Raw genomic sequence first — 10,375 nt, forward strand, 5'->3', positions numbered from 1 at the left:
CATTCTGCCGGATCTGTGTGTACAGTATCTGTCTCTTCAGTGGAATATGTCTGTAATAACAAATATGTTCATATATACATTTTATGGTATTATTGCTAATTTTGATTTCCTGCTGTAAATATTCCGGTAGTCTTTGAATGATAATCTGTATAGGTGTGTCTCTAAATCCAGGCAAGGTCGGACATAATTAATCCTTTATTATACCTGACATATTTTAGTTCCAGTCAAACATGCAACTTTAACAACCCACAAAACACAAACCCTTTGGGAGGGGCAAGAATCATATTTGTTTATGACTCTGTGGAAACATTTTAAGACCCCACCCCTTCTCAGGGAAGGGATAACTCTTTAAGATCAACCCCTCTGTGAGAAACCATCTAAAAATCCTTTAGTCATTACATATGTCTGTTAAACATAAAACACTTTATTTACCACACCCTGAGAATGACCTCCTTGAAAGACAATTTCACTTTAGATGTAAGGGTAATCAAACGTCAACAAAAAAAAATCTAACGGGAATTGGTGCTTGAGTTTGTAATTCAAATAAAACTGAAATTTAAAAATTAAACTCCTTCCATGTCTTTTCCTAAACAGGCATATATTACATTGTTCTGTTGTCAGAATTCTAAATTAACAAACTGAATACTATTTGGAGACTATTTACCTGTTGTGTTTTTTTAATCAGCCAATAGCCCACGGCACTTATCATTGGTACCCAGGCAGCCTGCTTATGGTACCCAGGCAATAATCACCCCTCACTGAACACATGACATCAATGGATGAATGTGCGATACTCCCAAATGAATGATAGAGTCTTGGTTGAATTTGAATGAACTTACAAATGAAATACAAGATTTCGATGACGATTAATTCCATGACTTATAACATAAATTGTTCTTTATTGTTTCACTTGTAATTTTTTTGAGCTCTTCTATTTGTACTTCCGGTTATATGCTAACTGCATTTCATTGTACTTTACTTGTTCAATGACACATCTAATAATCTAATCTAAAATAGCAATGTCTTCAATGGATGAATGAGCGAACCCCTTGATCAACCCAGACACACCTATGCATGTGACTGATGTGTAATGATGAAGAATGATGATGAGGTTAGAATTTGGTGAACAATTCAGACACAATTTACCGCGTTCAGTTCACAATGGCAAATAGAAACTGACAATTCAACGCCCTGACAGCATAGTAGATGTTGCAAAATTTTACATGCGATGGAGTCAGATAGAAATAGATCCCGAAATCTATGTGTCGGATGGCAGGTCTTCATCTGATTCTGATAATAAGCCGCCACCTCCAATGCCTGAGCCTCCTCAAAAAAAAAAAAAAAAAGAAATGAAGCAACAGCGACCGCAAATGCCACTGCGAGACACTAGTCTAAGTTATCATTTGATCATTCTTTTTCACTCCTAATCGAAATTTACATTTCTTTATTCATGTATGTCACGGTGTGGTTACATGGTATGGAGGACTAAATGTGCCATAATATGAAATAAATATATAAATAAATACTTAAAAATATTATATATTTATATTACATTACATTTGCACTGTGTACACTTATGCATCGTCCAAATGATATGGACATTTCATTTGGATGGTGTGAAGTTGTGTGTCATCCAAATGCAATGGGGCAGGACCTCACCCATTTGATAGAGCTGTCCACAATGGACTGTGTGTTTTATGCTTGGAAATCTGTGATTGGACACTTGAGAAGCAACCATCAGATGAGGCTGTCAATCATGTAGCACACAAACAAGTTTCAGTGCGCCCTTGTCGTTATAGATATAGAATTGGGTCGCTTTGAGAACTATTTACCCAGATAATTTATGTTGATAGCATGTGGCCTGTTTTCAGTTAGGCTACTTTCATTGTGGGAAGTGCATAATCTGGTGGAGGACTGGTAAAGTGGGTGTGTCTTGTTTGTGCCAGGCTGCCAGGACCGAGCAATAGCTCAATAGTAGGCGTAAGCCTTTAGAAGGTATGAAAAATACAGATTGCAACGTAGCAATGTTATGTAGTTGCCGATAGAATAAATAGATGCAAGGTGTTAAACATAGGGACATAGTAATGCACTGTAAGACTTTTCTGTAATTTCAACAGTAGAATACTGTATAGTACACAGTAAAGTACCATAAGTGTCTTTTACAGCATGAATACTGTACATTGCACAGTATTCTGGGTAAAATTCTGAATAATACAGTAATATACCGTGTTTGGAATGTTCCTGTAAAAAATACTTTAACATACTGTAATATTTTACAGCAGTGTCCTTTCGTACTGTATAAAGATGACAAAGGGAATCAAAATTGAATAATTAAATATATAAATGATTAAATAAGTTATCTAATAAATATTAGATTTAAAGTGGCACATCAATTTGAAATCAGCTGTTGGGGAGGCTAGTGTTGTTGGGTTAGCCGAAGAGAGGCTAAAGACCTTCCACTTGCATTGATTGACATGTCCCTTGTGATTCTGAAATGCGCCATTAAATTATGAAGAATGCCATAAAATAGGTCTCATTATTATGAAAAAGGCCATGATGTTATGAAATACATCTGATGACAAAAAAGATTGGGAAATACAATGTATTATTGTGAAATATCACGCAATTATTAAAAAAAAAAGGGCAAATATTTCATTATAACGTGCCACCTAAAATCATATATTTATTTAATTAAATATTTGTATATTTAATTTTGACCCCTTTGGTCCTCCATAATTGCACACTACCGTGGGGAGAGGCACCAAACGGTCTGTCGCGTGTGTGCAAATGTGTGAATGAAAAATTTTACTCTGAGGAAAGAAACCAACTAATTCTATCGATTATTTTCAGAATTGAGGTAAAGTTGCATTCACGTTATAATAATATGCAGCTGCCATAAAAAGTTTTACCTGTTGTTAGTTACGTTTATTTATTTTTTACGAAACTATCGTTAGCTGCTGCAGGTTTGGGTAACAATAGCTACTAGGTAAGTAGCCTAGCTAGCTATAACGTTAGCAGTAGATCTAACGTTAACTAGCTAGCTACTTTGAATGTAACACGTCTGTTACCCAAGTTGACGAATCAATTACTGTACTGTAATATAGTTCATCAGCAGACAAGGACTAATATATATATATATATATATATATTTTTTTTTTTTATTCTATGGTGTCCAAGGCATTTAGTTACAGTTGTTGATAGTGGAATGGTTTTAGCTGGCTGTTTGTTTTCTAGCCCTATTCAGGCTGGCTGTTGTTGGGCGCCTTGAATTTCCTCCCGTCATGCCTTGAACACATGAATTATCCGTATCCATCCAGATATAATCAATTATATCTACAAAAACAGGCACTGACTGATATTTTGACTTAGGTTATTTGCAGGTTTTTTTCTAGCTTTTCTGATCAGGTAGTCTAAATATTATTTCCTCTTTCACACTGGCTGGTATTAAAGTGTAAATCCTGTAATTTTTGCAGCACTAATATTAAAGCATACACTATGTCCGGTTAAATGGGAGCATCTCACAGCTCATACATACAGGGAGCGATGCACATAACAAACCATGTGAGATCAAACCAAATGGGGAAAACTTAGTGGCCATGCAGCCCAGAATTTGTGTTTTCTATGACTACTACCAGTATACAGTGGCGAGAACAAGTATTTGATACACTGCCGATTATGCAGGTTTTCCTACTTACAAAGCATGTAGAGGTCTGTATTTTTATCGTAGTTACATTTCAAATGTGAGAGACTGAATGTAAAACAAAAATCCAGAAAATCACATTGAATGATTTTTAAATAATTAATTTGCATTTTATTGCATGACATAAGTATTTGATCACCTACCAACCAGGAAGAATTCCGGCTCTCACAGACCTGTTAGTTTTTCTTTAAGAAGCCCTCCTGTTCTCCACTCATTACCTGTATTAACTGCACCTGTTTAAACTCATTACCTGTATAAAAGACACCTGTCCACACACTCAATCAAACAGACTCCAACCTCTCAACAATGGCCAAGACCAAAGAGCTGTGTAAGGACATCAGGGATAAAATTGTAGACCTGCACAAGGCTTGGATCGGCTACAGGACAATAGGCAAGCAGCTTGGTGAGAAGGCAACAACTGTTGGTGCAATTATTAGAAAATGAAAGAAGTTCAAGATGACGGTCAATCTCCCTCGGTCTGGGGCTCCATACAAGATCTCACCTCGTGGGGCATCAATAATCATGAAGAAGGTGAGGGATCAGCCCAGAACTACATGGCAGGACCTGGTCAATGACCTGAAGAGAGTTGGGACCACAGTGTCAAAGAAAACAATTAGTAACACACTATGCCGTCATGGATTAAAATCCTGCAGCACATGCAAGGTCCCCCTGCTCAAGCCAGTGCATGTCCAGGCCTGTCTGAAGTTTGCCAATGACCATCTGACTGATCCAGAGGAGGAATGGGAGAAGGTAATGTGGTCTGATGAGACAAAAATAGAGCTTTTTGGTCTAAACTCCAGTACAACCCCAAGAACACCATCCCGACCGTGGAGCATGGAGGTGGAAACATCATTCTTTGGGGATGCTATTCTGCAAAGGGGACAGGACGACTGCACCGTGTTGAGGGGAGGATGGATGGGGCCATGTATCGCAAGATCTTGGCCAACAACCTCCTTCCTTCAGTAAGAGCATTGAAGATGGGTCGTGGCTGGGTCTTCCAGCATGACAACGACCCGAAACATACAGCCAGGGCAATTAAGGAGTGGCTCCAAAAGAAGCATCTCAAGGTCCTGGAGTAGCCTAGCCAGTCTCCAGACCTGAACCCAATAGAAAATCTTTGGAGGGAGCTGAAAGTCTGTATTGCCCAGCAACAGCCCTGAAACCTGAAGGATCTGGAGAAGGTCTGTATGGAGGAGAGGGCCAAAATCCCTGCTGCAGTGTGTGCAAACCTGGTCAAGAACTACAGGAAACGTATGATCTCTGTAATTGCAAACAAAGGTTTCTGTACCAAATATTAAGTTCTGCTCTTCTGATGTATCAAATACTTATGTCATGCAATACAATTCAAATTAATTACTTAAAAATCATACAATGTGATTTTCTGGATTTTTAGATTCCACCACTCACCGTTGAAGAGTATCTATGATAAAAATTATAGACTTCTACATGCTTTGTAAGTGGGAAAACCAGACCTCATTTCGCACTTTGGGCCGCTCATTCTTTTGTGGACACTGAGGTTTGAGAGCAAGCACTCCTACTTCAGAGAGTGTGCCAGAAAACTTGACAACTTTAGAAACCTGGTTAAACATTGTCTGAGAGGCACCAGTTGCTCCAATCTAACTTATTCAGCTGCACTTTGTTTCCACACATCATTGAAGTTGCCGGTGTCACAAATTAATTTGATGAGCAGTCATTTAATGACGCCATTCAAGGAGCTGTTCAGTCACCATATCTCTAAGGGATCGCCCTGCCACCCTGCGGAGAAAGCTTATTTCGGCCGCCTGTATCCGGGATCTTGTCCTTTCGGTCATGACCCAAAGCTCATGACCATAGGTGAGAGTAGGAACGTAGATTGACCGGTAAATCGAGAGCTTCGCCTTGCGGCTCAGCTCTTTCTTCACCACGACAGACCGATACATCGACCGCATTACTGCAGAAGCTGCACCGATCCGTCTGTCAATCTCCTGTTCCATCCTTCCCTCACTCGTGAACAAGACCCCTAGATACTTAAACTCCTCCACTTGAGGCAGACACTCTCCACCAACCTGAAGTGGGCAAGCCACCCTTTTCCGACTGAGGACCATGGCCTCGGATTTGGAGGTACTGATTTTCATCCCCACCGCTTCACACTCGGCTGCAAACCGTCCCAGTGCATGCTGAAGGTCCTGGCTTGAAGGGGCCAACACGACAACATCATCCGCAAAGAGCAGAGACGAAATCGTGTGGTCCCCAAACCTGACACCCTCCCGACCCTGGCTGCGCCTAGACATTCTGTCAATAAAAATTACGAGCAGAACCGGCGACAAAGGGCAGCCCTGCCGGAGTCCAACATGCACTGGGAACAAGTCTGACTTACTGCCGGCAATGCGGACCAAGCTCCTGCTTGGCTACAGGGACCTGACAGCCCTTAGCAAAGGACCCAGGACCCCTTATTCCTGAAGCACTTTCCACAGGATGCCGCAAGGGACACAGTCTAATGCCTTCTCCAAATCCACAAAACACATGTGGATTGGTTGGGCAAACTCCCATGAACCTTCCAACACCCCGTAGAGGGTATAGAGCTGGTCCTCCTGAATCCGAGGTTCTACTATCGGCCGTATTCTCCTCTCCAGAACCCTGTTTAATTATGTTTGTTGTAATAGGAGAAAATGAGGATGGATACACATTTTGAAAGATCTCACAGATTTTGGTCACAGAATCGCAAGTCCATTTCATTGTTGGGGTGTATCAGTCTGTGTCACTGGTTAATTTTGGTGTTCATTTTATACCAGATTCTGAGATTAATTATGTTTGTATTAATGCAGATAGTCTGTTTGATTATTACCCACTGCCAGTTTATATAGAGTCAGATCTTTCAGTTGTTTCCCTGCATCACTCAGTGTGCTTTCCCTTAACAGTTTAGGCATGGAGGGTCTTCTACAGGGTCTACAGTGTTGTGGGATGAATGTCAAGAGAAGAAAAGTACGAGTGTACGTACATACCAAACATTAAAAAAAATGATGACATTTGTACTCTATATACATCTTATTAATCTGAAAGAGAAAAATGAGGGAGTGATTTAATTTGTGATCTACTTTTCACTGTTCTAAATTCATGTGGGAAAGACTGCATTTTATACACATTGTAATTTTGCTTACATTTTCTTTAAAATCTCCAGTGGTCTCTCATCATCCCCTCAACCTTCCAAGTCAGTCACCAGTTTGAGTGGTGTGAGTGAATTGCTGTCCCCTTCGAGTCCAGCCTCCACAACATCAATGGTCAACACAAGCACATCTTGGGTCCACAACTTTCAGGTACCTTGGCAGAAGATGCCCTTTCAGCATTAGGCAGGCCATTGCACAAGGGAAGAGGGTTGAGGCTGCAGACAGGCGGCAGATGGTAAGGGAGACAGTAGATGCTATGCGAGAATACTGTCCCAATCCCAACAAGGCTATATGCAGTGAAATAGCCAAAGCCATTGTAACCCAGTATCCAAAGAGCTTTGGAGATATGATGGAGCAAGGAGAACCATTTGGCAGTGGATACTACTCACTTTTCAGTAAGATTAAGACCAGAGTGGAGCATAAAAATCATAACAACACTTTAGATAGAATACAAAGGCCCAAGAGGAGCAATGCAGATTAAAGTGACATCAGCAGCCACCAACAGGCTAAAACGGCAAGAACAACAGCTGATAGTTATAGCTGCATCAATTGGCAACCACTTGACCTTCCAGATGGAGAAACCCCTGATTCCCTTGAAAACAAGAGACAGACTATGTCAACCTTGTTCAGCTGTGTGGGCCCCAGTGGTGCAGACAAGAGGGAAGTGGAAGACCTGTTGAAGCAGACATACACTTACCAACGTCACATGATATACAGTGGGGAGAACAAGTATTTGATACACTGCCAATTTTGCAGGTTTTCCCACTTTCAAAGCATGTAGAAAAATCACATTGTATGATTTTTAAGTAATTAATTTGCATGACATAAGTATTTGATACATCAGAAAAGCAGAACTTAATATTTGGTACAGAAACATTTGTTTGCAGTTACAGAGATCATACGTTTCCTGTAGTTCTTCACCAGGTTTGCACACACTGCAGCAGGGATTTATGCCCACTCTTCCGTACAGACCTTCTCCAGATCCTTCAGGTTTCGGGGCTGTCGCTGGGCAATACGGACTATCAGCTCCCTCCAAAGATTTTCTATTGGGTTCAGGTCTGGAGACTGGCTAGGCCACTCCAGGACCTTGAGATGCTTCTTACGGAGCCACTCCTTAGTTGCCCTGGTTGTGTGTGTGGGGTCGTTGTCATGCTGGAAGACCCAGCCACGACCCATATTCAATGCTGAATGGAGGAGGTTGTTGGCCAAGATCTCGCGATACATGGCCCCATCCATCTTCCCCTCAATACGGTGCAGTCGTCCTGTCCCCTTTGCAGAAAAGCATCCCCAAAGAATGATGTTTCCACCTCCATGCTTCACGGTTGGGATGGATTTCTTGGGGTTGTACTCATCCTTCTTCTTCCTCCAGATACGGCGAGTGGAGTTTAGACCAAAAAGCTTTATTTTTGTCTCATCAGACCACATGACCTTCTCCAATTCCTCCTCTGGATCATCCAGATGGTCATTGGCAAACTTCAGACAGGCCTGGACATGCGCTGGCTTGAGCAGGGGGACCTTGCGTGCGCTGCAGGATTTTAATCCATGATGGCATAGTGTGTTAATAATTGTTTTCTTTGAGACTGTGGTCCCAACTCTCTTCAGGTCATTGACCAGGTCCTGCCATGTAGTTCTGGGCTGATCCCTCACCTTCTTCATGATTATTGATGCCCCACGAGGTGAGATCTTGTATGGAGCCCCAGACCGAGGGAGATTGACCGTCATCTTGAACTTCTTTCATTTTCTAATAATTGCACCAACAGTTGTTGCCTTCTCACCAAGCTGCTTGCCTATTGTCCTGTAGCCGATCCAAGCCTTGTGCAGGTCTACAATTTTATCCCTGATGTCCTTACACAGCTCTTTGGTCTTGGCCATTGTTGAGAGGTTGGAGTCTGTTTGATTGAGTGTGTGGACAGGTGTCTTTTATACAGGTAACGAGTTCAAACAGGTGCAGTTAATACAGGTAATGAGTGGAGAACAGGAGGGCTTCTTAAAGAAAAACTAACAGGTATGTGAGAGCCAGAATTCTTACTGGTTGGTAGGTGATCAAATACTTATGTCATTCAATAAAATGCAAATTAATTATTTAAAAATCATACAATGTGATTTTCTGGATTTTTTTAGATTCAGTCTCTCATAGTTGAAGTGTACCTATGATTAAAATTACAGACCTCTACATGCTTTGTAAGTAGGAAAACCTGCAAAATCGGCAGTGTATCAAATACTTGTTCTCCCCACTTTACATGTGCCCTCCACCAAGCATTAGTGACATCCAGGACCAGTGGCCTTTCTTCTTCACTAAGCTCTGTCTCTGCGACCACTTCAATACCCTCACTGGTATCGATATTGAAAGTCACTTGACTCAAGCCCTCCTGAGCAAGGGTGCAAGAATTGTGGACTTTTAAAAGCCAACAGACCAAGTGGAGGAGAGAGATCCAGTCCCTATTGAATTAAGTGTATGGTTCTATCAGAGGCAATGAAGATCTTACAACCACTGCTGCCATTCTTCTGTTGATGGGCCACTTTAAAGAGGAGGCGGCCTGTCTGTTCCTCTTGGCAGATGTGAGTAAAAGTGTTTATATACATATAAAGTGTATACTGGTATGATTAACAATGTTACTACTGTAATTTTTCACATGATTTTAATGACTTTCTTCTTGTTCATGTGTTTTGTATTTTTAGGTCACTGCAACTCCGATGGACATTGAGGCGCAAATGTCTTTGCCAGACACCCCTAGGCTGATCATGCTTGGTAGTATTTGTTATTATTTATACTAGGGAAATAAATTATAGTTCATTACTTTTTATGTGATATTTAGTGAGTATATAATAACACCTCTACCTCTGTTTATCATATCTCAGGGAATATCCTATTTGATTGCTCAAAATGGAAGGTTTCCATTGAGGGAAGAGTGGTCTGTGTTTTGGACAGTCAGTCCAACTTTGCTGCTGCTCTCTCTGTGCTCTTCAGCACCTTCTATGTTTTTAACATAGAATACCAGGAGTCAGCTTTGGCCACCTTGGAGCTGATACAGAGGTGAGAGTTGAACCGCTGTTGATCCGACATGTTTAGTATGTTACAGTCACACTGCAGTTATTTTCTTTTGTTGTTTGTTTATTATGCTGATTTAATATATGCTGTGCTGGTGGTGCAGGTTCCTAGTATGAATAAACCCAGAAGGCTCCAAGTGCACAGCCAAAAGTGGAGTGAGCCGCAAGCCCGGAAAGGTGGTTCTGATGAAGACAGTGCCAGTTAACCTACATGTCACCCACTTCCTCGATAACTTGAAGGAGTTTGAGTGGAAGAAATCAAATATGTAAGTACACACACTTGATGAACACAGTCATCTTGTTTTGTCAGTTGTCATCTGCCTTTTTACCCAGGGGAAACATTTCGGTTTTTGTACAGAGCTGAGGATTGATTATCAAAGATTGGGTGCACATCCCATGTCCTCTTAGGTCTGGCTAGCAGTGGTGATTAACCTTTGGTACTCGTTTCCCCCCTTCTTTCTATCTCACTTCTTGTTTGCCACTC

The 10,375-nt window shown here is 41.2% G+C and overlaps 1 pseudogene; it reads left to right on the forward strand.

Annotated features, from left to right (window-relative positions):
- The first annotated feature begins 6,954 nt into the window (after nt 1-6,954).
- Nucleotides 6,955-10,161, forward strand: LOC105029318 (annotated as a pseudogene).
- Nucleotides 10,162-10,375: the final 214 nt, after the last annotated feature.

Source organism: Esox lucius, chromosome 4, assembly GCF_011004845.1.
Source record: "Esox lucius isolate fEsoLuc1 chromosome 4, fEsoLuc1.pri, whole genome shotgun sequence".
Taxonomy (NCBI): Eukaryota; Metazoa; Chordata; class Actinopteri; order Esociformes; family Esocidae; genus Esox; species Esox lucius.